The 25,000-nt window shown below is 39.1% G+C and overlaps 1 long non-coding RNA gene across 8 annotated transcripts in view; it reads right to left on the reverse strand.

The window, feature by feature from the left end:
• LOC115943511 (uncharacterized) overlaps positions 1 to 25,000 on the reverse strand; it is a 62,816-nt gene that overhangs the window by 17,556 nt on the left and 20,260 nt on the right. Inside the window, exon 3 of one of the 8 annotated variants that reach the window (XR_014144979.1) lies at positions 6,845 to 7,211. The exons of the other annotated variants lie outside the window; for them this stretch is intronic. This is a non-coding gene — a long non-coding RNA (uncharacterized LOC115943511). The remainder of the gene's footprint in view (positions 1 to 6,844; positions 7,212 to 25,000) is intronic. 8 annotated transcript variants of the gene reach the window in all.

Raw genomic sequence — 25,000 nt, forward strand, 5'->3', positions numbered from 1 at the left:
GTGTGCAATTCCTGGGTCATAGGGTAGCTCTATTTTCAACTTTTTGAGGAACCTCCATACTGTTTTCCAGAGTGGCTGCTCCAGCTTGCATTCCCACCAACAGTGTAGGAGGGTTTCCCTTTCTCCACATCCTCACCAACATCTGTTGTTTCCTGACTTGTTAATTTTAGCCATTCTGACCAGTGTGAGGTGGAATCTCATTGTGGTTTTGATTTGTATTACCCTGATGCCAAGAGATGTGGAGCATTTTTCATGTGTCTGTTGGCCATTTGCATGTCTTCTTTGGAGAAATGTCTGTTCATGTCTTCTGCCCATTTCTTGGATTATTTGTTCTTTGGGTGTTGAGTTTGGTAAGTTCTTTATAGATTTTGGTTACAAGCCCTTTATCCAGTATGTCATTTGCAAATATCTTCTCCCATTCTGTCGGTTGTCTTTTGGTTTTGTAAACTGTTTCCTTTGCTGTGCAGAAGCTTTTTATCTTGATGAAGTCCCAATAGTTCATTTTTGCCTTTGTTTCCCTTGCCTTTGGTGACGTGTCTAGCAAGAAATTCCTGTGGCCGAGGTTGAAGAGGTTTTTGCCTGTGTTCTCTAGAATTTTGATGGATTCCTGTCTCACATTTAGGTCTTTCATCTATTTTGAATCTATTTTTGTGTATGGTGTAGGAAATGGCCCAGTTTCATTCTTCTGCATGTCACTGTCCAATTTTCCTAACACCATTTATTGATGAGACTGTCCTTTTTCCATTGGATATTCTTTCCGGCTTTGTTGAAGATTAGTTGATCATAGAGTTGAGGGTCCATTTCTGAATTTTCTATTTTGTTCCACTGATCTATGTGTCTGTTTTTGTGCCAGTACCATACTGTCTTGATGATTACAGCTTTGAAATAGAGCTTGATCACTGAAGATTTTTGTATCTATGTTCACCAGAGATGTTGGTCTGTCATTTTCCTATAATGTCTTTGTCTGGTTTTGGTATTAGGGTAATGCTGGTCTCTTAGAATGAGTTTGGAAATATCCCCTCTGCTTCTATTTTCTGGAAGAGATTGTAGAGAACTGGTATAAATTTTTTTTAAGGTTTGGTAGAATTCACTAATGAACCCATCGGGGCCCCATGCTTTCTGTTTTGGAAGGTTATTAATTATTAATTCAATTTCCTTAACAGATATATGCAATCCAGATTGTTTATATCATCTTGTGTGAGTTTTGGCAGATTGTATATTTTAAGGAACTGGTCTATTTCATCTAGGTTATAGATTTTTGTAGGCATAGAGTTGTTCATAGTATTCCTTTATTATCCTTTTAATGTCCATAGGATATGTAGTGAGGTCTCTACTTTCATTTCTGATATTAGTAATTTGTGTCTTCTTCTTTTCCTACTTAGTCTGGCTAAGGCTTATCGATTTTCATCTTTTCAAAAAATTTTTAAAAACCAGCTTTTGTTTCATTGATTTTTCTCTACTGATTTCCTGTTTTCAATTTCATTGATTTCTGATCTAGTTTTTACTATTTCTTTTCTTCTGCTTACCTTGGATTTAATTTACTCTTCCTTTTCTAGTGTTCTAAGGTAGAAGCTTGGATTATTGATTTTAGATTTTTCTTCTTTTCTAATATATGCATTCAGTGCTATAATTTTCTCTCTTCACACTGCTTTCACTGCTTCCCACAAATTTTGATAAGCTGTATTTTCATTTTCATTTGGTTTACAATATTTTTATTTTTTATTTTTTTTTGGTTTACAATATTTTCAAATTTCCTTTGAGATTTCTTCTTTGACCCATGTGTTATTCAAAAGTGCGTTAATCTCTAAGCATTTTGGGATTTTCAGCTATTTTTTCTGTTTTTGATTTCTAGTTTTTAATTCCATTTTAGTCTGAGAGCATACATTGTATGATTTATAGTCTTTTAAATTTTTTGAAGTATGTTTTATGGCCCCAAAATCTAGTCTATTTTGGTGTATGTTCCATGTGATCTTGAGAAGAATGTGTATTCTGCTGTTGTTGGATGAAGTAGTCCATAGATGTCCATCATATCTAGTTGACTGTCCTATTGAGTTCAACTATATTCTTACTGATTTTATGCTTGCTGGATCTGTCCATTTCTTTTTTTTTTCTTTTTCTAGAGAGAGAGAGTGCACATGTGTGTGTGCAAGTAGGGGCGGGGGGAGAGGGAGAGAAAGAATCCAAAGCAGGCTCCACGCCCAGCATGGAGCCCGAAGCAGGGCTCAATCTCATGACCCTGAGATCATGACCTGAGCCAAAATCAAGAGTTGGGTGCTTAATCTACTGAGCCACCCAGGCGCCCCTGGATCTGTCCATTTCTAATAGAGGAATGTTGACGTCTCCAATTATAATAGTGGATTCATTTCTTTTTCCTTGCAGTCCTCTCAGTTTTTGCCTCATGTATTTTGATGCTCTATTTTGAGGGACTCACATTAAGGATTGTGATGTCTTCTTGAAGTATGACACCTTTATCATTATGTAATGTCCCTTTTTAAATAATTTCTCTAATTTTCCTTGCTCTGAAGTTTGCTCTACCTGAAATTAATATAGCCACTACAGCTATTTTGATTAGTATTAGCATGGTAGATCTTTCTCCATCCCTTTACTTTTAAACTTTAAGTTTCCTTATATTTAAAGTGCATTTCTTGGGGCACCTGGGTGGCTCAGTCGTTAAGTGGCTGCCTTCAGCTCAGGTCATGATCCCAGGGCCCTGGGATTGAGCCCTGCTCTCCCACTGCCTGCTGCTTCCCCTACTTGTGCTCTCTCTGTGTCAAATCAATCAATCAATCAACATTTAAAGTGCATTTTTGTAGACAGCATATATTTGGATCTTGTGTTTTGATCCACTTTGACAATCTTTGTCTTTTAATAGATGTATTTAGACCAGTGATATTTTTTTTTTTTTAAAGATTTTATTTATTTATTTGATAGAGACAGCGAGAGAGGGGACACAAGCAGGGGGAGTGGGAGAGGGAGAAGCAGGCTTCCCGCCGAGCAGGGAGCCTGATGCGGGGCTCGATCCCAGGACCCTGGGATCATGACCTGAGCCGAAGGCAGTCGCTTAACCAACTGAGCCACCCAGGCGCCCCTAGACCAGTGATATTTAAAGTGATTATTGGTATAGCTGGATTAATAGCTACCATATTTGTTACTCTTTTCTATTCATTGCCCCTGTTTTTTGTTAATATTTTTTGTCTTTCAGGGTTTTTTTTTTGTTTTTTTTTTGCCTTTTGTGGTTTTAATTGAACATTTCATATGATTCCATTTTCTCATGTAAACTTTTTTTTTCTTTTTTACTTTTTTAGTGGTTGCCTGGAGTTTGTAATATATATTTACAACTAATCTGGGTCTATTTTCAAATAACACTCTACTGCTTCCTGGGTAGTGCAAGTAATTTTTAATGCAATATATTCCTAATTCCTCTCTCTTGCCTCTTGTATCATTGCTGTCAGTCATTTCACTTATACACAAGTATATATACATACACCCCAAGCAAACATAATGGAATATATTATTGTTATTATTATTTTGAACAAACTATTATTTGTTAGATCAATTAAGAATAAGAAAAATAAAAGTTTTTATTTACCTTCACTTATTTCTTCTCTAACACTCTTCCTTTCTTTATGCAGATCCAAGTTTTTTACCTATATGAATTTCCTTGTCTCTGAAGAACTTCTTTTAACATTTTATCAAGATAGGTCTACTGGCAACAAATTCCCTCAGTATTTGTCCGAGGAAGTCTTTACTCTTCCTTTCCTTTTGAAGGATAATTTCATAGATGCGGAACTCTAGATTGGTGTTTTTTTTTCTCTCAACCCTCCAATCTCTTCTTGCTTACATGGTTTTTAAGGGAGAAGTCAGAGGTAATTCTTGTCTTTACTTTTCTATGGGTAGTTTTTTCCCCTCTGGTTTTTCTTTTTTTGGTTATTTTTTTTTTCTTTCAAATTTTTTCTTTATCTTTGATTTTCCACAATTTGAATATGCTATGCCTAAGTATAGTTTTTCTTTTACATTTATCCTGACTGGTGTTCTCTGAGCTTCCTAGATCTATAGTTTGATGTCCAACATTAATTTGAGGACATTGTTAGTCATTGTTGTTTGAAATACTTCTTCTGTTTCTATTCTCTGTCTTCTCCTTCTAGTATTCTCATTTTTGCCTTTTGTAGTTTTGCCAGTTCTTGGATGATCTGTTCCTCTTTTTTTTCTCAGTCTTTTTTTTTTCTTTGCTTTTCAGTTTTGGAAGTTTCTATTGGCATATCCTCAAGCTCAGAGATTCTTTCCTCAGCCATATTCAGTCTACTAACGAGCCCGTCAAAGACAGTCTTCATTTTTGTCACAGTGTTTTTGATCTCTAGCATTTCTTTTTTACATTCTTTCTTAGAATTTGTATCTCTTTGCTTAAATTATCCATATGTTCTTACATGTTGTCTACTTTTTTCCACTATGGTCCTCAGCATATTAATCACAGGTGTCTTAAATTCACAGTTTGATAATTCCAACATCCCAGGCATATCTCAGTCTCATTCTAATGGTTACTGTGTTTCTTCAGACCGTGGGGTTTTTTTTCCCCCCTTTAGTATGCCTTGTAATTCTTTGTTGAAATCCAAACATAATATACTTGGTAAGAGGAACTGCGGTAAATAGGCCTTAATGATGTTGTGGTAAGATGGTGGGTAGGAGGAGTGTTCTATAGTCCTATGATTAGGTCTCAGTCTTTTAGTGAGCCTGTGCCCCTTGGCCGTGAATGTCACAAATGCCGCTCAGTTTTTTCCTCAGTCTGAGGTGGGATAGAATGACTGGAGGGGGCAGGAGTTGGGTATTTCCCTTCCCCTAGGCTGGTTAGACTCTGTCAAAACCCCAATAGATTAGGCTCTAGTAAAATAGGTTCTCTAAGGGCAGGTCTTGTTAAGAAGAACAGAATGCTCTGGCATATTTCAGTATGGCCACTCCCCTTCCCCCCGACCACCAGAAGCACAAAGGGAATTTTTATTTTTCTCCGGTCTTCTCTATGAGTACTTGGTAGAGTTCCAAGAGGTAAAACTCGAATGAGTGTGAAGTCTCTCCCCACCACCCCGTAGTTTTTAACACACAGACCTATCCATACTGAGCTTTTAGCAATTTGTCAATTATAATTCAAGGTTTTCTACCACAGCACTGGTTTCTATAGAGGTTTCTGCTTATGAGTTTCTGTTCAGGTAAATTGTGATTCTCTGTATCTGCTTGTCTGTCTTTTTGATTTGGGGGGCAGTGGTTTGCCCTATACCATCACTTCTCTGACAGATCTAAGAATTATTGTTTGCTTGTTCAGCTTTTTACTTGTTGTCTGGACAGTGATGACTTCCAAGCTTCTTACAGGCTGGAAGTCAGAAGTCTGTATTTTATCTTTTAGGCAGTATGTAGTTATTGAAGAGAAATAGATAGGTTGACTAACTGGTTGGTAGGCTGGTTTTTAACAAGAAGATGACTTCATCAAAAGTTATTGTGTAATGGATTTTGGAGCTTAGGCAGCTAGGCAGCTCTGCTGTCTTGGTTAGCTATAATCTGATCTAAGATGACCAAGGCTAGGCTAACTGGGGTGACCTGGATCTTATCAATGGGTCTTTCACCCTCCAGCAGGCCAACATGGACATGTTTTTCCTCATGGCCATGGCAGAGGACAAGAGTGCAAACAAAAATGTGCAAGCTTCTGCTTATATCACATCTATTATCATCCCATTGACCAAAGCAAGTCACATGGCTGAGCTAAGCCTCAAGGCTCAGGAAGATGGGCTCTACCTCTTTATAGGAGGATTAAAAAGTCACGTGGAAAAAGACAAAGATACAGAAAGGAGTGAAGAATTTGGGCCATAAATGCAATTAGTCTACCACATTTAGATTCAAATCCCAGCCCTTTTTGCCATGTGACCACAAGCAAGGCACCTGAAAATTGGCATAAAAAGAGTATTTACCTCTTATAAGCATGGTTGTTTGCATTAAATAAAATGACCCATTATATGTAGCATAGTGCCCAACCTACATAAATAAATAATTATGAAGACTTGTGGTGGCAGAAAGAAGACTTGGAATGTGTATGGTCATTTGGGTTTGTGGGCCTGTATTAGGGTGATGTTGAGGGAAGTGAAAAGGACTAGCCATATTTGAGAGGAACAGCAAAGGAAGAATTTTCAGGAATAAGTGTTCATAGGCCTAGGAAATTAGGACAATGGTGATGTCATTGACAGAAGCAGGACAGTCAAATGGTTGCTGGTGTGGGGGTAGATGTCTATATGTCCATCCCAGCTGGATCTCTAGCCTAGTCTCTGGGAGTTTCATGAAACGAATGTGGAGACATAGTGCTCAAAGACTCTGCTCAGTATGGCACAAAACACAGTATTTAACAATCAACCAAACCAGAGTTTTCATTTGAAAAACCTGCTATTGCTTACCATTTCTTCAATAATAGGGATAATCACTCTGAAGAAAACTTGGGAAAACTCCCTATTAGTCTGATTTCTAAGACAGGAATTCATTCAGGACTCTGTGACATACTTGAGCACAGCCCAAGTGGAGAGGTGATTATCCTTAAATTCACAATACATCCTGGGCTACAAGGTGCCAGAGGTCAGAGTGATGGAGTTTTTAACCCAATCTCATGCTGCTAGTTTTTGTAACAATTTTCAGTCCAATGGGTGTTCATGTGTACTAGAATAATTCCAAGTGCTAACCCCAAAGAAGACTCTCATAGTCTATTAGCTTGAGCAGTTGCCAGCCAAACAAAATAGCAAATTTCCCACGTAGAATGATTTAGTGCAGCACGACTAGGATAAATAAATAATGAAGGCATTTGTTTATGCCTACTTACAACATTCCTTGTAGGCAAAAGGGGAAGAAAACATCATTCTAAGACTGAGAAGGCAGGCGGTGCAGGCTCATCAAAAATATGCATTTTCTTTTATAGTCAAAGAGTGTGAGTTTGCTCTGCTTCACCTCCTGGCCTGGACTCCTCTGATATCCATGTAATTTAAATGAGAAAGTCATTCTAGGGAGTCATCACATTTCAAAGAAGTGACCCTTTTTGGATGTTGAAAGGATCCCCAGTGTTTGGGTTCACTCCAGGGTGAGGTGGTGTCATAGAGTTTTTGAGATGTCATCCAGGGAAAGAGACCTTGGAAAGTCTAAACAGAAGTTGTTTACCTTGTCTTTTTGCTTGTTGTGCAAATGGGCCTCAGCTTTGGAGAGAAAATAAGTACATTTTAAGCTCAGTCTAAGTCAAAATTCACCACTGCTGTCAGTCAAACCCTGATAAAGAAGGACTTTTTACTAGTTCTTGGAGTTGTCTGACTTCCACCATGAACTTTGCGGCTAAGACATCCATAGCATTCTCCAAATTGACCCCAAGCTAGTTAACCTTCAAAGGGCAACTTGGTTGAGGCATTCTACTTCCCATTCTTTCTCCTGAGGAATTGGTTCCACTGAGTTCCTGCATTTACACCTTGTCCCCAGAAAGGAACTCTTGGTCCTCTGGGAAGCAGAATCACTTAAACGACCATGCTTGTCACAGTATCATACTTCAGGATGCATCCAGATGTGGAACTCCAACCTGTCCTGAACGTCACACATCCTTACCCTGTCCTAGAACCACTACTTTCCTAAAATCCCCACTGGCCCACACTGGTGAGGTTTGTTGGGGAAAGTCAACCAGAGTCCCTCCCCAAACAATCCAATTAGAGAAGACCCCTTCTCCATTTAGGCTTCATCCTCTGATAACTGGCTTCTGTTTTTGTGATATAGAGCTTTCTGTACTTTCTCAACAGCTCAACTGGAAAAGCTCTCTCTCCCTTTTACCTGCCAAGTTAGGTTTAAAGAGAGGATGCCTGGTTCCTGGATCCTAGGAAGGTGTTAAATATCTCTGCCACTAGGAATCCAGCTAGAGACATTAACACCTACCTCCTGGCTCAAGAGCGTGTGTTAATGTTCTCACTGCCAGGATGTCTTTCATCCAGGGTTTTTCTCCTAGCCAGCCCTTAGCTAGTGCCAGAACCAGGGAAAACAAGTCAAACCAGACTGGCCTTCTGACAATAACAAGCCTCAGTTGGTGAACACTAAACCAACAACTCCATCTTTTAATCACTTTTAAAGCATTTTGAGGAGGAAGACAGTTTCAAAGATGGAGAATATACAAGTCATGGAAAACATTACTTTTAATGATAATCATTCTGCATACCATCTCTAATTTACCAAAGCAATGTCACATAAAAATAACACAGACCTTTTACTGAAGGTTTACTTAACATACATTAATGTTTACCAGAATCCTGAGAGGTAGTTATTGTTATTCTCATTTTACAGGAGACTTCACAGGCTCATAGAGGGTAAATAGTGGGCACCTGTCACACTGATCTGCAGCTGCCAAGTTCTTGTCTTTAACCACAGTTCCGTACTGAATTGGTAATCCTGACAATAACCTTGTGAGAGTGCCAGGGCAGGTGCTATTTTTATAGAGCAGAAACTGGGAGCATTTTGACCAAGAACAAAAACCAGAAGACTTTTGACTTGAGCCCAAGTCCAACTGAGTCCTACACTACTGTACTTTCTACCAAACCACACTGCTGATCACCAATAGCTTTCCCCAAGGCTTCACCATTCACTTATTCTTTCATAGAACATATATTTATCGAACTCTTACTACGGGTTAAGCATTGTACTGGGTGTGGAGGATTAAAAAAATTAAGAATCAGAAACCTTGCCCTCAAGTTGCCTATGTCTAATAGGGGACATAGGCATAAAGGCAACTCTAACACAAGTCAGAGAAGTAATCTCTACCACCTCAAAGGTGGAAATGGTAAGTAAAGTTTGAAAGGGGTTAAGATGCATTATCTCTAAGGAAAATATATGAATGTCTGAGTGTGTGGAAGGGACCACCTATTCACTAAGTATCTCTATACTCCAGCAACTTACTGAAAACCCGTGAAGATTTCTATATCTACACAAATCCAAAGTATATCACCAAAAGAAAGAGAAGCAAATGGAATTTTGGTCAAAGCAGTCATACCCTAGGTAACTAAATAGTTAACGAAACTATAGAAGTAATCTAGATTAAACATGGGAATGAAATGATAGAATTATCACCATTTTGCAATTCTCAGTAAAATAATGGATTTAAGCTATGATAGTCAACAGTTGCTACCACCACAAAAAGAGAAAGAGAGATAGACATATGGGCCTCCTGATAAAAGAACACAATACACCCATGACAGTCTTGTCAAAAATCCAAATCTGAATTTAAATGAGCTTTTAGATCTAACTAGTGTCTAATAAGAAATATAGGGGGTAGGTGAATATGGTAAATGATACCACAAGGATGCAATTGATACTATCGGTAACCTTCTTTGGATCCTGATTCAAACAAATGAAATGTAAAAAGCAAAAACAAGTAACAAACCAAATGCAGAAAAAAACTATAAGACAACTAGAGACATGAGATCTGAACTCTGACTTGATGAATGATGCTTTTAAGGAACTGTTAAATTTTTTTAGATGTAACAATTGTATTGCGATTTTTTTTTAAGTATCCTTATTTTTTAAAGATAGATATTGCAAAAACCATAGATTAACTAGCCTAGGAGTGTATGGGCCCTGAGCCCTTGGACATGATGCACATCTAAACATCCTGTCAACTCCTAGTCATTTAGAATTATCCATCACCTGGTCATCAAAAACCCTGATAAACCAACAAACCAACCAGAACTTTTAACTTGCTTTTCTGCCATGCCTTAGATTTAAAAATATGAGGGAAAGGGTGGGGTTGGGTTAAGTTATATTTTTCTTAAAATATCTTTCAATAGTTTATGTAATCTTTTTTTTGTATGTAACCTTTTAAATTGTAATTTGCATATGTGTAATTTTTCACTAAGCTAATAAAAGTAATAATCATTTTCTAAAAAGCAAATAAAACAAAAACAATCATATATGCTTCAGAAAAACGTACTACTTTGGGGAAGTCACTTTTAATTATTTTTATAGTGACCCTTTCATAAAGTGGAGAGTTTGAGTTTAAGTTTCCCTACAGTTTCAGTTTAGAATCTTGTGTAGTGCATTTCCTTTAAGTGGGGTTCACCTGCAGGCTCTTCAGGGACCAAGTCCATCCATGCCCTTCCCACCTGCTATCCCACATTAGGGGACCAGAGGCTTCTTGGTATCACTCCTGATTCTCATAGATATATGCCTGGAGTGTTTGAATTGGAAATCTCCCAGTCTCTTTGATTTGCCCAGTGGCTGTCACACAGGCCCTGCCAGGGCTGGGTCTTTTCGAGAGGTCCCTTAATTTGGAATAAAACCCCCCAGCCAACAGCAAGTGCTCACAGGACAATATAGTACTTCACTGCAATGCACTTTGCATCTTTGAGCACTCAAGGGGGTAACCTTAATGAGCACAAAATATTCATCTCTAATAAGAACATGCTGTCATTACCCTCCATGTGATAAATATCCTAGAGGTTTTCTCTTTGTTAGGTTAATGCTTTTCCACAAGGTAATCTAACCATTTCTCTAAAAAATAATCACATGTTATCAGGCCCCAAAATAGTAATATGGTGGGGTTTTTTTTTAATGTTTTGAATCTTGCCTTAAATAAATCCTATCCAAATAAATGCTCCCTTTTTAGCTGGCACCAAAGCTTGTGCTGTTCACTATAATCAAGCTCCCAGTTGGCTAACTCCTCATCTAACAGTATGTCTTCTGATTTCATTTGAGCAAAATTTATCATCCACAAGCAAAGACAGAAAACGTGTGAATGTCTAAAGCTTATGTAAATTAAGAGGCCATGCACGCTGGTCCTAAAAATAGTAGATAATTATAGGCATTTCTTCCCCATACAATAATTATAGGCCTCCTGTCATTTTTTCTATTCTGTATAAGGTCACAGTAGTATTATACAAAATTTACAGTATATTACAAGTTAAAAACACAATAATTAGCAACTGTGCATCTTCGGCACCAGTGATGAATGTTCACAGTAAAAGTTTAAAAAAAAGAGCATTATTTGTTTTATGTGGACAGTACACACTTAAATTTAATCATCAACTCCTGTTACTCAATAGGCAACATTCTCTCACTATTATAATGCTATTTGCCAAGTTCATAGTACACCCTTGGGCTGAATTCATCCTTAACGAAGAGACAGGAAGCCAAATCTCTCATCGTCATCTCAACCAGGTGCACCGTATTATTTTAAATTTAATAATTCTGTTGAACATATTGAATGATAATGAGCAAGCTTAGAGAAAGTGCCAAGGATTATTTTGACCATTATAATCAACATCTGATTCAGGGGAAAAAAAATCCTCTTACTAAATAATGTGGGTAATTCAGAGGTTTGCCTATTTAATACATGGGGTAGGCTTGTTGTCCTCATGCTTGTTATATCATTCATCGAGGAGAAGAAAAAGGTATGGATATTATACTTCAGTTGGAAAAAAAGAGAGTGTTGGTTTATCCTTAGCTCTTAATTATCCATACTAATGGGAACAAAGAGGCACACATAATACCAAATGATAGGATAGGACTACCATTTCTGTTTTGCTTAAGGAAAAAGTCATGGAACTATACAGCCTCACCAGCCTTTCCCAGCTCTGCCACGCTATCAAAAGCAGCTTAAGAAAGATAAGGATTTAGCAAGAATGGGCAAGAGAAGGCTAGAGAGGTACTAAAACCACTTGTGGTTGCCTGTGTCCTTTGGTTTGCTCAGCTGTTTCATGTCTCTGACTATGATAGCTCTTTTCCCCACTTGCCATGCTGATGTCCAAGATGATCACTGCAAACGGGAATGCTCACCTCTAAGGCTGTGTTATTTCAAAAGCAGTTCAGACCCAAGACCAGCATCCCAGAGGGAATCAAGAATTACTCAGAGCAACCATTATGCTCTGTGTAAGAAAGTGATTAAGTGACCATCTAAGGCATTCCCCTTTTTAATTTTTTAATATTTATTTATTTGAAAGAGAGAGAAATGGGGGGAAGGAGCAGAGGGAGAGAGAAACTTAAGCAGACTCTGCACCAAGGATGGAACGCAGTGCAGGACTCAATCTCACAAACCTGAGATCACGACCTGAGCCGAAACCAAGAGTCAGATGCTTAACTGACTGTACCATCCAGGCGCCCCCATTCCCCTCCTTTTGAGAGCGGAATAGTATGAACAGAGATTAAGAATAAGGTCTCTGGAGGGGCACCTGGGTGGCTCAGTCAGTTAAGCATCTGCCTTTGGTTCAGGTCATGATCCTGGGGTCCTGGGATAGAGCCCCGATACTCATCAGGTTCACTGCTCAATGGGGAATCAGCTTCTCTCTCTCCCTCTGCCCTTCCACTTTGCTCCTGCTCTCTCCCTCTCTCTCAAATAAATAAATAAAAATCTTAACAAAAAAATAAATAAATAAATAAAGAATGAGGTCTCTGGAGTCAGACTTTCTTAGTTCAAATCCCAGTACTATTCTTCATTAGCTCTATGAGCTTAGACATAACCTTTTCATGCCTCAGTTTTCCCATCTATAAAATAGGAAAGCAATAGTTGTAAACATAGTGAGCGCTGTGAATTGTGTAAGACTGCTGAATCACAGACCTGTACCTCTGAAACAAATAATACATTATACGTTAAAAAAAAGAAGATAGTAGGAAGGGTAAAACGAAGGGGGGGAAATTGGAGGGCAAGACAAACCACGAGAGACTATGGACTCTGAGAAACAAACTGAGGGTTCTAGAGGGGAGGGGATGGGGGGATGGGTTAGCCTGGTGATGGGTATTAAAGAGGGCACGTACTGAATGGAGCACTGGGTGTTATACACAAACAGTGAATCATGGAACACTACATCAAAAACTAATGATGTAATGTAGGGTGATTAACATAACAATAAAAAAGAAAAAATCAGTAAACACTTTTAACTTAAAAAAAAAAGAATATATAAGTGAGATATATAATCATTTTGTGATTAAATATTCCCTGGCCACTGAAAGTTGCTGTAACAATTGAAGGGACTTAAAAATAATGTAAAATATGTCTTCTGATTAAAAGCACAAGTTTTGGGATCCAGTAGGTCAACAACACACAAACCTCTGGCTTCAGCCAACACCTCTGAGCTGTAGGCTGGCAAATCCAACTGCCTAGCTGACATCTTCCTTTGGATGTCTCTCAGCCCTATAAACACAGCTGAACTCATCAACTTCTTCCATACACCTGCTTCTCTTGCTCCCCACCTCAATGTGCAATACCACCAGAAGAGTGAATCTTTGACCCGCATCTCCCTAAACCCTGACTTCCAATCCATTAACAGAGAAGACTTTTGCTGAGTCCAGCATACATTCCTCCTTTCTCCTTTCTCAACAATCTCCATTTCCATTGGTGAACCACATGGTTTAAAAGAAAGCTGACCCCACAGGTCTAGTTTTTAAGCTCATGGCTTAGGTTTAGTCAGTGAGAACATTCTATCTTCCTAGCCTCAATAACTGCTTCACAAATAGGCATGAGACTTAAGGTGGTCTAATCAGAGTGAGACTTGAGGCTTTTGCTGAGAATGCCAGAATGAAGATATTGTGTTTTTCAAACAGGATGTAAAGAAAGAGGCATGCAGCCTTGGAGACCCTGGCAGCCACCCTGGGAGCATGATGGTAGTCCCCCTTTGATAAAACATATATGGCAGAAGGTAAAACAGAGTCCAACAGAGACCAGTCCCCTAGAGACTTCATTGAGCTTTACCTGAACCCAGCCCTACCTCTACATATTATAGTTACATAAATCAACACATTCCCTCTACTTTTTAAGTCAGCTTCAATTATTCAGTATTCTATTGCAATTGAAAGAATTCCAAATGATTTAATCAAAAAGTTTGCCTCCTAGGAGTGGCTGGCTGGCTCAGTCAGAAGAACATGCAACTCTTGATCTTGGGGTGGTGAGTTCAAGCCCCACGTTGGCTGTAGAGATTACTTAAATTAATAAAACTTAAAAAAGAAAAGAGGTTTACCTCCTAAATATCTCTGGAACCCATTCACTTCTCTCCATCCCCTCCATCACCACCCTGATCCAAACCACCATTATTTACTATCTAGACTATTGCAATAGCCTTCTAATTAGTCTTCCTACTTCCTTAGTTGTTCCTCTTTCCCACTCCATTCTCCACAAGTAGTCAGCAGTATCTTAAAAAAAAAAAAATCAAAGTGATTAAATCATTTCCCAGCTTAAAGTCCTTTAATGACTTCTTATTGAGATTAGGATAAAGTCCATATCTCTAACAAAGCCAACGAGGTCCTATGTGATTTGGCTCATAACCTTCCTCAACATCCTTGTCTTATGTCAATCCCCCTTGGTCTTTAAAACCCAGGCACAATTACCTTTTTGCAGTTCCTTGAAGACACCCCATGTTGTTTTCTGCCTCAGGTCTTTTGTACATGCTGTTCCATCTGCCTAGGACAGCCTCTTCCCCAGCCAATGACCACACACACCCCAAACGCTCTTTTATCTACCTTACCCTCTGGATCTCAATGGTATTCCTCACAGAAGCCTCCAACTGTAGGTTCCTTGATACATGTTCCCACTCTCCTTTGTGTCTCTCCTTCACAGCATCCTCACACTTCTGTTTACTTACTGTCTGCTTCTCCTTTAATGGTATATCATCACCATCTACCCCAGGATAGGCCCGGAACATAGCAGGTACTCAATACATGGGTTAATAAAATAATTGATATAAGTACAAATTCTATGTCACTTTTTAGTTTCATAACCCTGAGCAAGCTACTTAACCTCCTTGAGCTTCTATTTCTTGGTGTTTAAAAAATGCAAATGACAATACCCACCTCACAAGACTGTTTATATCCCAAATCAAGGATTTCTCTAGGCAAGGATTTCTCTAGGTCTCAAGAGGTGAAAAAGAACCCTAGGATTCAGATGCTTTATAGAAGAATCCAAACTTTCAATAAAACTGGAGTGAGAAGGTGAGTTTCCACTGTGAGAGGTTCCTTGAAAAGGCCCCAAGGAAAACTGTGCCATTCAAAGGAGCTGAAAGAGTTCTGTAAGTAAAGTATCAGGTGAATACTTTAAGAGAAACCAATTGGTAAACTGTCACGCTTTTATGCTCACAAATAAACAGCAAGAAATGGCAAAATGACTGCGGCGCCTGGCTGGCTGTCAGTGGAGCATGCAACTCTTGTTCTTGGGGTTGTGAGTTCGAGCTCCACACTGGGTGCAGAGATTACCTCAAAAAAAAAAAAAAAAGAATGACTACTCCTTGTTCTCTGTGACATCACTTCAAAATGTGAAGACATGTGGGGCATTAATGTCACCAACCAAATACACCATGGATCCTATCTGGATCCATGTATTTAACTATATGTTTGATCTCTGACTTCATACTGAGCACTGCATTAAGAAATGTATCTACATTGTTCTGTTTCATTTAATCCCCAACTCTACAAAGTAGGTCTCACTATTTACATTTGACACATGAGAAAACCAAGGCCTCAGGTCTCTCTCACTTCAGCCCTAATTCTCTTTCTTCATAGCATTTCTTACTTTTTTTTTTTTTTTTAAATTTCCTTAAGTAATCTCTACAACCAACACAGAGCTTGAGCTCACAACCCTGAGATTAAGAGTTGCATGCTCTACCAAATAAGCCAGCCAGGCTCCCCCTTCATAGCATTTCTGATTTGTAATTAGATTTTCTGCTTGTTCATTCATCATACTCACCAGATCGTAAGTTCCTTGAAGGCAAGTGCCTTATTTATATTGTACACTTTTTTGCAAGAGCCCAGATTAGTACTTGCTGCTTATTTGTTGTTTTTTGCTCAATATTTAGTGAATGGATGCTTCAATTTGATAGAGCAAAGAGATGAGAATTCAGTATTTGAAATAAAACAATAAACAAGTTAAACTAAACATTCAGAAAGACTTAGATTTCTCCAAAGCCCACTTGGCATTTCAATATCTGGGAACAGATCAGGAATATGCCAACAGACCATTAAAGAGTTGGTATTCAATGTGTAAAGACCTGCTTTCTCTCAAGTCCTGAACAGCTGTTTGGTTTCTGCAGAGCATGCTTTGTGGAGTCGCAGGGCCCTAATTTGTATTAGAAGTGAGAGCTAGTTCTAAACTCAAGTTGGATGGAACAAATATGTTCTTTTGACTTAATGATATAACATTTTATCAGCCACATAAAAAATGAAATATATGTGTTCATTTACTATTTGAGAGCTTTGTCGATGAATGTGCAGGAGCTATGTCAGCTGCTAACTGGTGATCCTTTCCTGACACCCTTTCCCAAGAGTATTGCATAGATAAACATACTCTATTTGAACAAGACCAATGACAGCAAAATTGCTTGCTTGTCTCTAAAAAGACTCTAATAATGTGCACCAAGGGAGAGGCCCATGGTCTGACAGAATTTTTTTTTCCCCAGTGTAAACCATAAAATCCATTTCAATAGCCAGAATAAAGCAGTTTAAAGTGCATCCCTAGTTAATTATATCCAAAGAGTAATAATAAAATCAACTATTAAATTTTAGAACTTCCTCTTTAAAGTATTAAATATTTGGCAACTGCAATGCAGTTAAATTTCTCTCACAACAATGCTTTCCCTTGCTCAGCTGGCCCATAAGAAGAACACTTATGCAAACTTTCAGTGTGCTAGAAAGAGAATGTATATTTCCTGTGAAGAAATATTTCAAATAAGTCCTTTGTTTCTGCCAGATTGTGGTTTATTAAATAACTAATAGCTCCATAGGAACACTCACTGAATAAAAGGAGATAACTGAATCATAAGTCCTCTATAAGAATAGACAGGACATGACTAAAAAATTAAAATCAAAAGGTCATTTGATTCCTAATCCAGTGTTTGGAGCCTTGACTCAGTTGCTTCAGCCACTTTCAAGATTCAGGCATTTTCTGGCCTTTAAAACTTGGCCCTTGATAATGTCAGTCCACACCAATGAGAAAGGCACTTGCTGTTCATTGAAGCACAGGTCTGTACTAGAGCAGGATGAGAGAAGTGGGCTCTGTAGAAATCATCCAGGAAGCAGTGACTTTGGCTCCTATCACACAGTTTGATTAGGTAGCCATGAATCTGCCCGTTCGGTAACTTCACTCTTAGATATAAGAAGGATTAAGCTATCTGGTGGAAGAGAATTCAGAACGTGATCTTCCAAGGCTGAAGGCACTGGTTGCCAACATTCATCTCTCCCCCCACCCACCGTTATGTGTTTTGCTTCAATTTCCCATTTGAAAAGCTGACTCAATGTCTATGAATAATGTGGACAGTGAGCACTCCTTCCTAAAAAGGCACTAGAATATGTAGGCCACACCAAAGCTAGCCTACTGGCTTCTCAGGAAACCTAGAGGAGAATGAAAACCTTACTGCTGTCTCTGAGGATAGAGGTTCTATTATGGGGACATCTTGCTGTGCAGCTTTAGAAAATAGTTGTGTCTGTAAACTCACTGGACTGTGGACCAGATAATAGAACAAATTTACATCACAAGGAAGCCCACCTGGAAACATCTCAGGCAAATGGCAAAGAGAAGCCTCCAAGATAAGGGAAAGCAGAAGTAATGTTGTGAGTGGGATCTTCACGGCTACTGTGCATCTTTCCAGTGGACTCACTTGCCTGCCCCTCCAAAGCCAGATGCCCAATAAATGTCAGAACACAGTCATGAGAGAACCAAAGGCCACCTCCTGCCCAACAGTACCTGTAGTGGGGGAGGATGCAGGTGCCTGCTGAACTCTGCCAGGCTCTAGACATGGGGTTTAGGGCACTTCCAGACTCAGAGAGTGGAATCGAATGGCCCTCTGTGGGCTTTCACTCTGGGGCTAGATGGTTAGTAGGCAATCTAAAAAAAGATCCACAATTATACTCTTGTTTTACAAAGAAAGTAACTGAGATAATGCTATACCAGGACAATTAATTGGAAAAGGGAGAAGGAAGGGAACTTGGGCTTAAGCAGTCTCAGCCTAAATTCTCAATTAAACATTTAAGAACAAAATAGATGCCTGGTTTGAAGATACAGTGACAAGATGTAAATGGTCCTGCTTTCCAGGGACATGATCATCTGGTGGGGAGATACTCATGTCCACAAATAAATGCTGTTCAGTTGAGACAGGTGCTATAACAGAGCTAGATACAAGGAAGGCAAGTAAAAGAGATTGGTACCTCAATTTAGGAGCTCATGAGAGCTTCACTGAGGAGGAATTATTTAAACTGAAAATACAGGTAGATGTTTCCCAGTTGGACACGGCATGGGGTAGAGTGTTCTAGGAAGAAACAACTCAGGCAAAGTACAGTGTGAAATATCTCAGGTGATCATGGACCTAGAAGTAGTTTAATATGGTTCATCAAGTCTGGGGGTGTTTGTCAATGTGTTTCTGCACACATGGGGTCTCTGTGAGATGCCAAATCGGGAAGGGGCTGTAGGACTTGGATCATGAAGGGCCATGTATTCCAAGCTAAGTAGTTTTGACTTGATCCTGTAATGAGGTGCTATGAAGGACTTTAAATAGGTCAAACTGGGCTTTAGAAGGATCATTAGGAAAGCAGCATGCTGATGAACGGGTTGCAGGGGACCAAACTTGGAGGGAGAGGCCAGTTGGGAGCTATTTATTCATTCATCCACACATTTATTGAGCACCAATAATGTATCAGGCATCTTGAGAGAGTAGTTGAGTGATTATGCTGGTGGTGGGGATTAAGGTGAGAGAAACTGAGGAGCATGCACAGAACTTCTTGCATGAGCAGTAGGATGTGAGGAATGTAGAAGACTTGGTGATTTCTGATCTCTTTCTGTATTCTGTTTGCATCCAAAGGCAACTTCTTCCTCATCAGTCCTCATCCTCATCATCCAACAAAACTTGCTCTCAGGAAAAATCTAATAAACCCTGAGGTTTAGTGGATTTCTCCTCCCAGAAGTATTGTCTTGAAGCAGTAAGCAGAAGCCTTGAGTCACTGGAAGGAAGTCCTGATGGTAGATTTCCAGAACTAGGTAAGAAGGTACTTTTCAATTAGGATCTCTTCCCTGTAAAAGGGCATCTGCTCCACCTCTCAAGACAACCCTGGATTCCAGGCAATGCAATTTGATTTTGGTGCCCCTCACTCCTTGGGGCCAATCTCCCAGGTCCCAGACTTCCAATCTCTCGCCCAGAGTACCTCTTCTTGCCCAGGGTGTGTGTGCATGTGTGTATGTGCACGTGCACGCACACACACACACACACACAAGTCATGCAGGGTCTTTACCCCAAGAATTTTTTTTTCCATCACAAAATTAAATGTCTCTGCCCAGGAAGGACAGTATGCTTAATGAAGGCAGTTCCAGAAATCTTTCAAGTGTCTCATTATAAAGGTAGATCCATGCCAGGCATTTCCTGAGATGGCAAACTGCTCTTCTTGGAGTGAAACTGAGCACAGGATTTAAAGATTCTGGTATGAACTGATTTACTTTCCTTCCTCTCTACCTCAAAATCCCTTGCTGTCATTTCCCTCCTTTTCCCCTTCCCACCAGCCTCTCCGTCCTTCTCAAGTCTAAGCCCTTTCTTCACCTGTGCTCTATACCTTCAGAAATTGCTTTTCAATATTTTTTTCTCATTTCTCTTTATTTTTGTCATTTTTTTTTCTCCTTTTATTTTCCCTTTTATTTTCTCTCTTCCTTTCAGGTTCTACTTCTCCCTCTCCTTATCTATAAACTTGCTTTGGTCACCCTTACCCTCCTTTCAAACCTGGTGTCCCCTCAAGGTCTTATCATGTCGTTTTCCTGCCACTCAACAGTGTTCTGTTCCTGACCTCCAATATCCTTTGTATTACCTCCACACGGTCTTGCTCCTACCCAACTACCATCCTCTCTACCCCCAACTCTTCTGAAACTGCTTCTTTAAAGGCTACTAATGACTCTCCTCTCGCCAGATTCAACTACAGTTCTAGTGGCCTCCTGTAAGTAAAAACAGAATCCATTTTAAGACATTCAGAATTTGCCATCTTACCAGTAATATTTATAAAGCACTTACTGGCTCTGTGCCTACAGTGTCATTTACAAGGCATAATAATGATCTTGACTCTATCTATGATGCTGCATTGAAATGAGTTGTATGTAAATGGACTTCATAAACTACAAATTGCACTTCAGTTAGTAGTCATTATTACTGTCATGCTTGCCCTTTCTAGCAATCAGCTCTGCTGACCATTCAGTTCTTCTTGCAGTTTTCCCCAGCCTGAGCTTCTGCTACATGATTCTATGCCTCCTGACCCTCTGTTCCTCCTTCTCTGATTCCTTTGCCTCTTTTCTAACAGGCCACTAAAAGAGGGAATCCCACTGAGTTTTGTCAACCAGTCTTTCTTTCTCTGCATTCTCATCCTATCCCACAATTTCAGCTATCCCTTGTATATAGATCTGTAACTCTGGCCTATCATCTCTCTCGAAGTCCTGACTCAAACTTTGATCTATATTAGCCCAAATAACAAAAACTGAACCCATTTTCTTATTTCCCAAGACTGAGAGGGTTTCTTTGTTTCCCTATTTCTCTTGAAGATACCACCACTCTCCCACTCATGTATCTTCCAAGATTATAGACCAAACATTTGATGTCCTCTGGATTTCTTCTAAGTTTAAGCAGTGAAACAGATAGCCTACACCAGTGTATCAGTAATCTGCTGCTGGATATTGAATAATCCCAAAACCTAAGGTTTAATTCAGTAACTATTTAGTTCAATTCTGTGTATCGTTCTATTGGTCTCACCTGGACTCATGTGAGCTTCTGTGATTAGCTGCCGGTCAGCTAGGCCACTTGACTTCTGGGGTTAGCTGACTGTTGGCTAGGGAAAGGAGGACACTGGACCACATGTCTGTCATAATCCAGGAAGCTAGCCTGGGCTCATTCACAGGGCTGCTCAGGGTTCCAAGAACAGCCAGAGAGCAAGCTCTGATACCCAAGTAATTTTTAAGTCTCTGTATGTTTGCTACTGTGTCAATGGCAAAGCAAATCACACAGCCAAACTCGGAGTCAGTATTGGGAGGGTGCTACCAAAGGGTATAGAAATAAGGAAGGAGGGGCGCCCGGGTGGCTCAGATGGTTAAGCATCTGCCTTCGGCTCAGATCATGATCCCAGGGTCCTGGGATGGAGCCCTGCATCGGGCTCCCTACTCGGCGGGGAGCCTGCTTCTCCCTCTCCCTCTACTGTTCCCCCTGCTTGTGCTCTCTTTCTTTCTGTCAAATAAATAAATAAAATCTTTAAAAAAAAAAAAAAAGAAAGAAAGAAGGAAACTGCTATATAAAAGGAAAAAAATGTGGACATGTTTGCAACAACCACAACCAGTCAACCTGGGTATCTAATGCTTACAAGTTTTAATTTCTCTGGCATGGAAAACCTCCATTTCTCCATGGAAAACCTCCCATACAGAGCATTCACCAAAAAACTCCACTAAAGGTCTCTAATGATTGCAAATTCAGCCCATGTTGCCCAGCCCTTTCTGAAACGTTTGCTGAGCAGTAATACCGTTGCTTGCTAAACGTTTTGTCATGAAATACTAATGGTCACTTCCTAGCATTCCCTCACTGCATGTCATAAAAGCCTAATAACCCGCAAGCCACAAACAAAGCCTCAGGAACATACAACAGGCCTCTCATCAAGGTAATTTTGCCTCCAAACACAAATTCTCAGCCCAGGTTGAATCCAGCCCCAGTGGGCAAAGAGGCCCAGGGTTACTACAAAAGTCATTAGACCTGACTACCAAGGACCAGGCCAAGCCACACCTCACAAATTAGTTATGGACATGATTCCTGTATTGTTTAGTTCTGAGTGCCCCGGATGGCCACACTGTGTGAAGGCTGAGGTCTTGGGGAAGAGGATGGTGAGCAAGGTCTGCCTTGCATACAAGAATAGGATATGGTTCTTGACCTCAGGCATCTCAACAACGTGGTGCCACTGAGAACTGCAGTGGGCCTTCAGAGATAAGAAGGCTCTTGATAGGCCAGAGTTGTCAAGGTGGGCCTCAGGGTAATGCAGGATTTAAAATAAGTCTTGAAAGAAGAGGAGAGAGGTTGTCAGATGGGGGGGAAACAAGAGCACAGAAAGAGAGATGGGCGTGGTGAAGAACAGTTAAGGCTGGCTAGCCTGGAATAAAAAGCTCCATTGGCAGAGAAGGGCAGGAGATAAGTTGGATAAATAATATGAACCAGATACAGATGCTTTGATTGCCTATTTGGTAGAGTCTTAGTTTAACAAGGAATCTTCTTATGATCTTGACAAGAGAGAGAATGAGGAAAGTGTTGTGTGAGGAAGATTAAATTGGTAACACTGAATTACAGGACACTAAATTATAGGAGAAAAGAAATGAAAGCAGGGATATTAGTTAAGAGATCATTAGATAATCTAGGAGTAGTCCAGATAAATTAGGACAGAAAACAGAAAGAGGAAGGGGCATATACCAGAGAAATTATAAAAGAAAGATTTCAATGTCCACTTCATATTAAGCTACATCCCAGAGTTCAATTCCAGGGCAAACTGTCCATTCCCTGTGGGCTGTGGAACATCTCGCCAAGAGGGCTAATTCTATCAGTGTAGAAAACAAAAGCAGATAAATTCAGATTCTCCAAGTAAAGAATTTGCAGGATTTTTTATTTTTCTGATTTGACTATTTGGGAGAAAATTCTTGATCTCTTCCTTGCTACATATATAAACATAGCCCAAAGATTATCATGGGGTTGAGATAAAAATGGAACATTTTTGACACTTGAGCTGGTAGTCAACCAAGATACGGTGCTAGGTTATGTGTTCAATCCCAATTACAAACAGGTAATAATAACCAGTCTTTACACAGCTACCTTGTTCAATGTTCATGACAACTCCGTAAAATTAGCATCACTATCATTTCCATTTTATAACCAAAGGAACTCAAAGTTAAGCATTTTTCCTAAGATCACTCATTTAGCAAGAGAGAGTGGAAATTTGAATTGTCTTTTGACTTCAAAGCCAATGATCTTTCCCCCATACCACTAAATTTTCAGTCCAACACTGCAAAGCAGAGGTTTGTTCTCTTTAAAGAATCAGAATTAAATGATCAGAATTGTAGGTGTTTGTTCTCCTTAAAGGATCAAAATTTTAGGATATAGACTGATGAGTCTTGACATTTCCTTAATGTAACATGTTAATTCTTTATTTAAGAGAGAACAACTTGTGATTTTCTTCCACTGGTGGGCTACAGAGGTAATAAAAATGATAGCAAAGGCTATTAAAATTTATATGGAGACTAGCACAGATTGGAATAACTACAAAGTGATTTCTTAAAGCTGCAATAGAAAGGTGGTGAAATAGCAAAATATGAAAGAAACTCTTCTTTCACTTCAGATGCCTAAATATGCCATCAAAAGACTGCTCAATTCTCAAATGCCAGTATTTTCTGACTCCTCTAGAACCTATTCTTAATGCAAAATATCAAAGTCAGCGGGATAGTAGGTGTCCCAAAATGTCTTAATTCAGAGAATTAGTGTTAACTGAGCCTGATTAGCTCCATTTATCTCTAATTAATTACCTTTATCTAATTAGACACTTTGTTTCCAGTAGACATGGAGTCAAGTAGACTAGATTATTAGTGTAGTCATTGTGCCTTTACAAAATCCTGAAATTAATGAAACGTGCAAAAGAATCTGCAGTTCTAATTGCACAGGTGTTTCCTTATGGCAAAGCTTTATCATCTGATTACACCAAGGGGTTATTAGTGACTTTTTATATAGAGGATGAGCCTATGAAATGTACCTTAGCAACAGCTCATTAGTTTAGGGTTGTTACTGTATTATTTATTACATTCAGCCTTCCCCATTATCTAGATTGATTCATGGACCTATATATTTTTTCCTCTTCTCTGTGCAGAAAAAATAAAATAAAATAAACCATCATTCTGAAGAGTCCAGATGCAATGTGGAAAAATGCAAAATGTGTTCATCAGCTACAATTTGACTCTTTTAAGACAGAAAGCTCTAAAATTAGATGAGATCAGAATCAAATTTATGGGGTTTTTCTATGGAAAAAGAACCAATTTAAATTACTGAGGAGTATGAAATGATTCATATATGTGATAAAAAAAAAAACCAAAACAACCATGTGGCTGTCCCTAATGTCTTCACATAACTGAACAGGCATATCAGGGTATGTGGAAGAAAAAAGCAAAATGTTTTTACACTAAAATACATTTATATTTATTTTCACTTCACGTTTCCAAAACGGGTTAAGGAGACATCTCCACATATGCTCACCCACATTTATTTAAAAAAAATCCATCTCTTGTTTTACTTTTTGCTTTTTTTTCTTAAGGATAGATCTGTTGCCAGATGGGGAAAACTGACAAATTATACAATCTAGCTTCGCTGAAAAAGCAAGATTTCAATGTCTCCTTAGGAAAATGAAAAGTGCTTTTTCATGGCAAGGTTAGGCAACTGCAAAACACTAAAATACCCCAACCTTTGTATTTTCATTTTTTCCCCTCATAACCATTTGAAGAAGCACTGTCCTTCACAATCATAGAGTGTTTAAACAGCTAGAAGTAAATCCAGTCACAATCCTATTCCAGCATACAAACATGTTTATTGACAAAGCAGTAATTCTTTTAAATAATTTGTCAACATAAATATGTCAAATGGGTTTTAAAATCATTTCTCCCTCTGTTCCTCAACAAAAATTCCTCTACTGATATGAGCCATATATTGCTGTTCACTTACTGCTGAATCTAAACTAGTGAAATGATAACGGGTAACTGTTTTATAGAGCATGACAACTAATTTGAGTGGTAATAATGAATATTTAATGATCCTCCTTTCAAGCATGAACATATAACTTTTCATGTATTCCCTACCAAAATTATAACCATTAATCTAAAAATTATAGTTGCAACTGAAATAATAGCCAGGAATTAGATTATAGCCAAGTCGGAATATTGCATAAATATTCTGTACGAACACAAACACGGGGGCACGTAGGAAGCTCCAACCTCCTGTTTTCATGCAATCCAAACCAT

This window comes from Leptonychotes weddellii, chromosome 4, assembly GCF_054177405.1.
Source record: "Leptonychotes weddellii isolate Sample4059 chromosome 4, ASM5417740v2, whole genome shotgun sequence".
Lineage (NCBI taxonomy): Eukaryota > Metazoa > Chordata > Mammalia > Carnivora > Phocidae > Leptonychotes > Leptonychotes weddellii.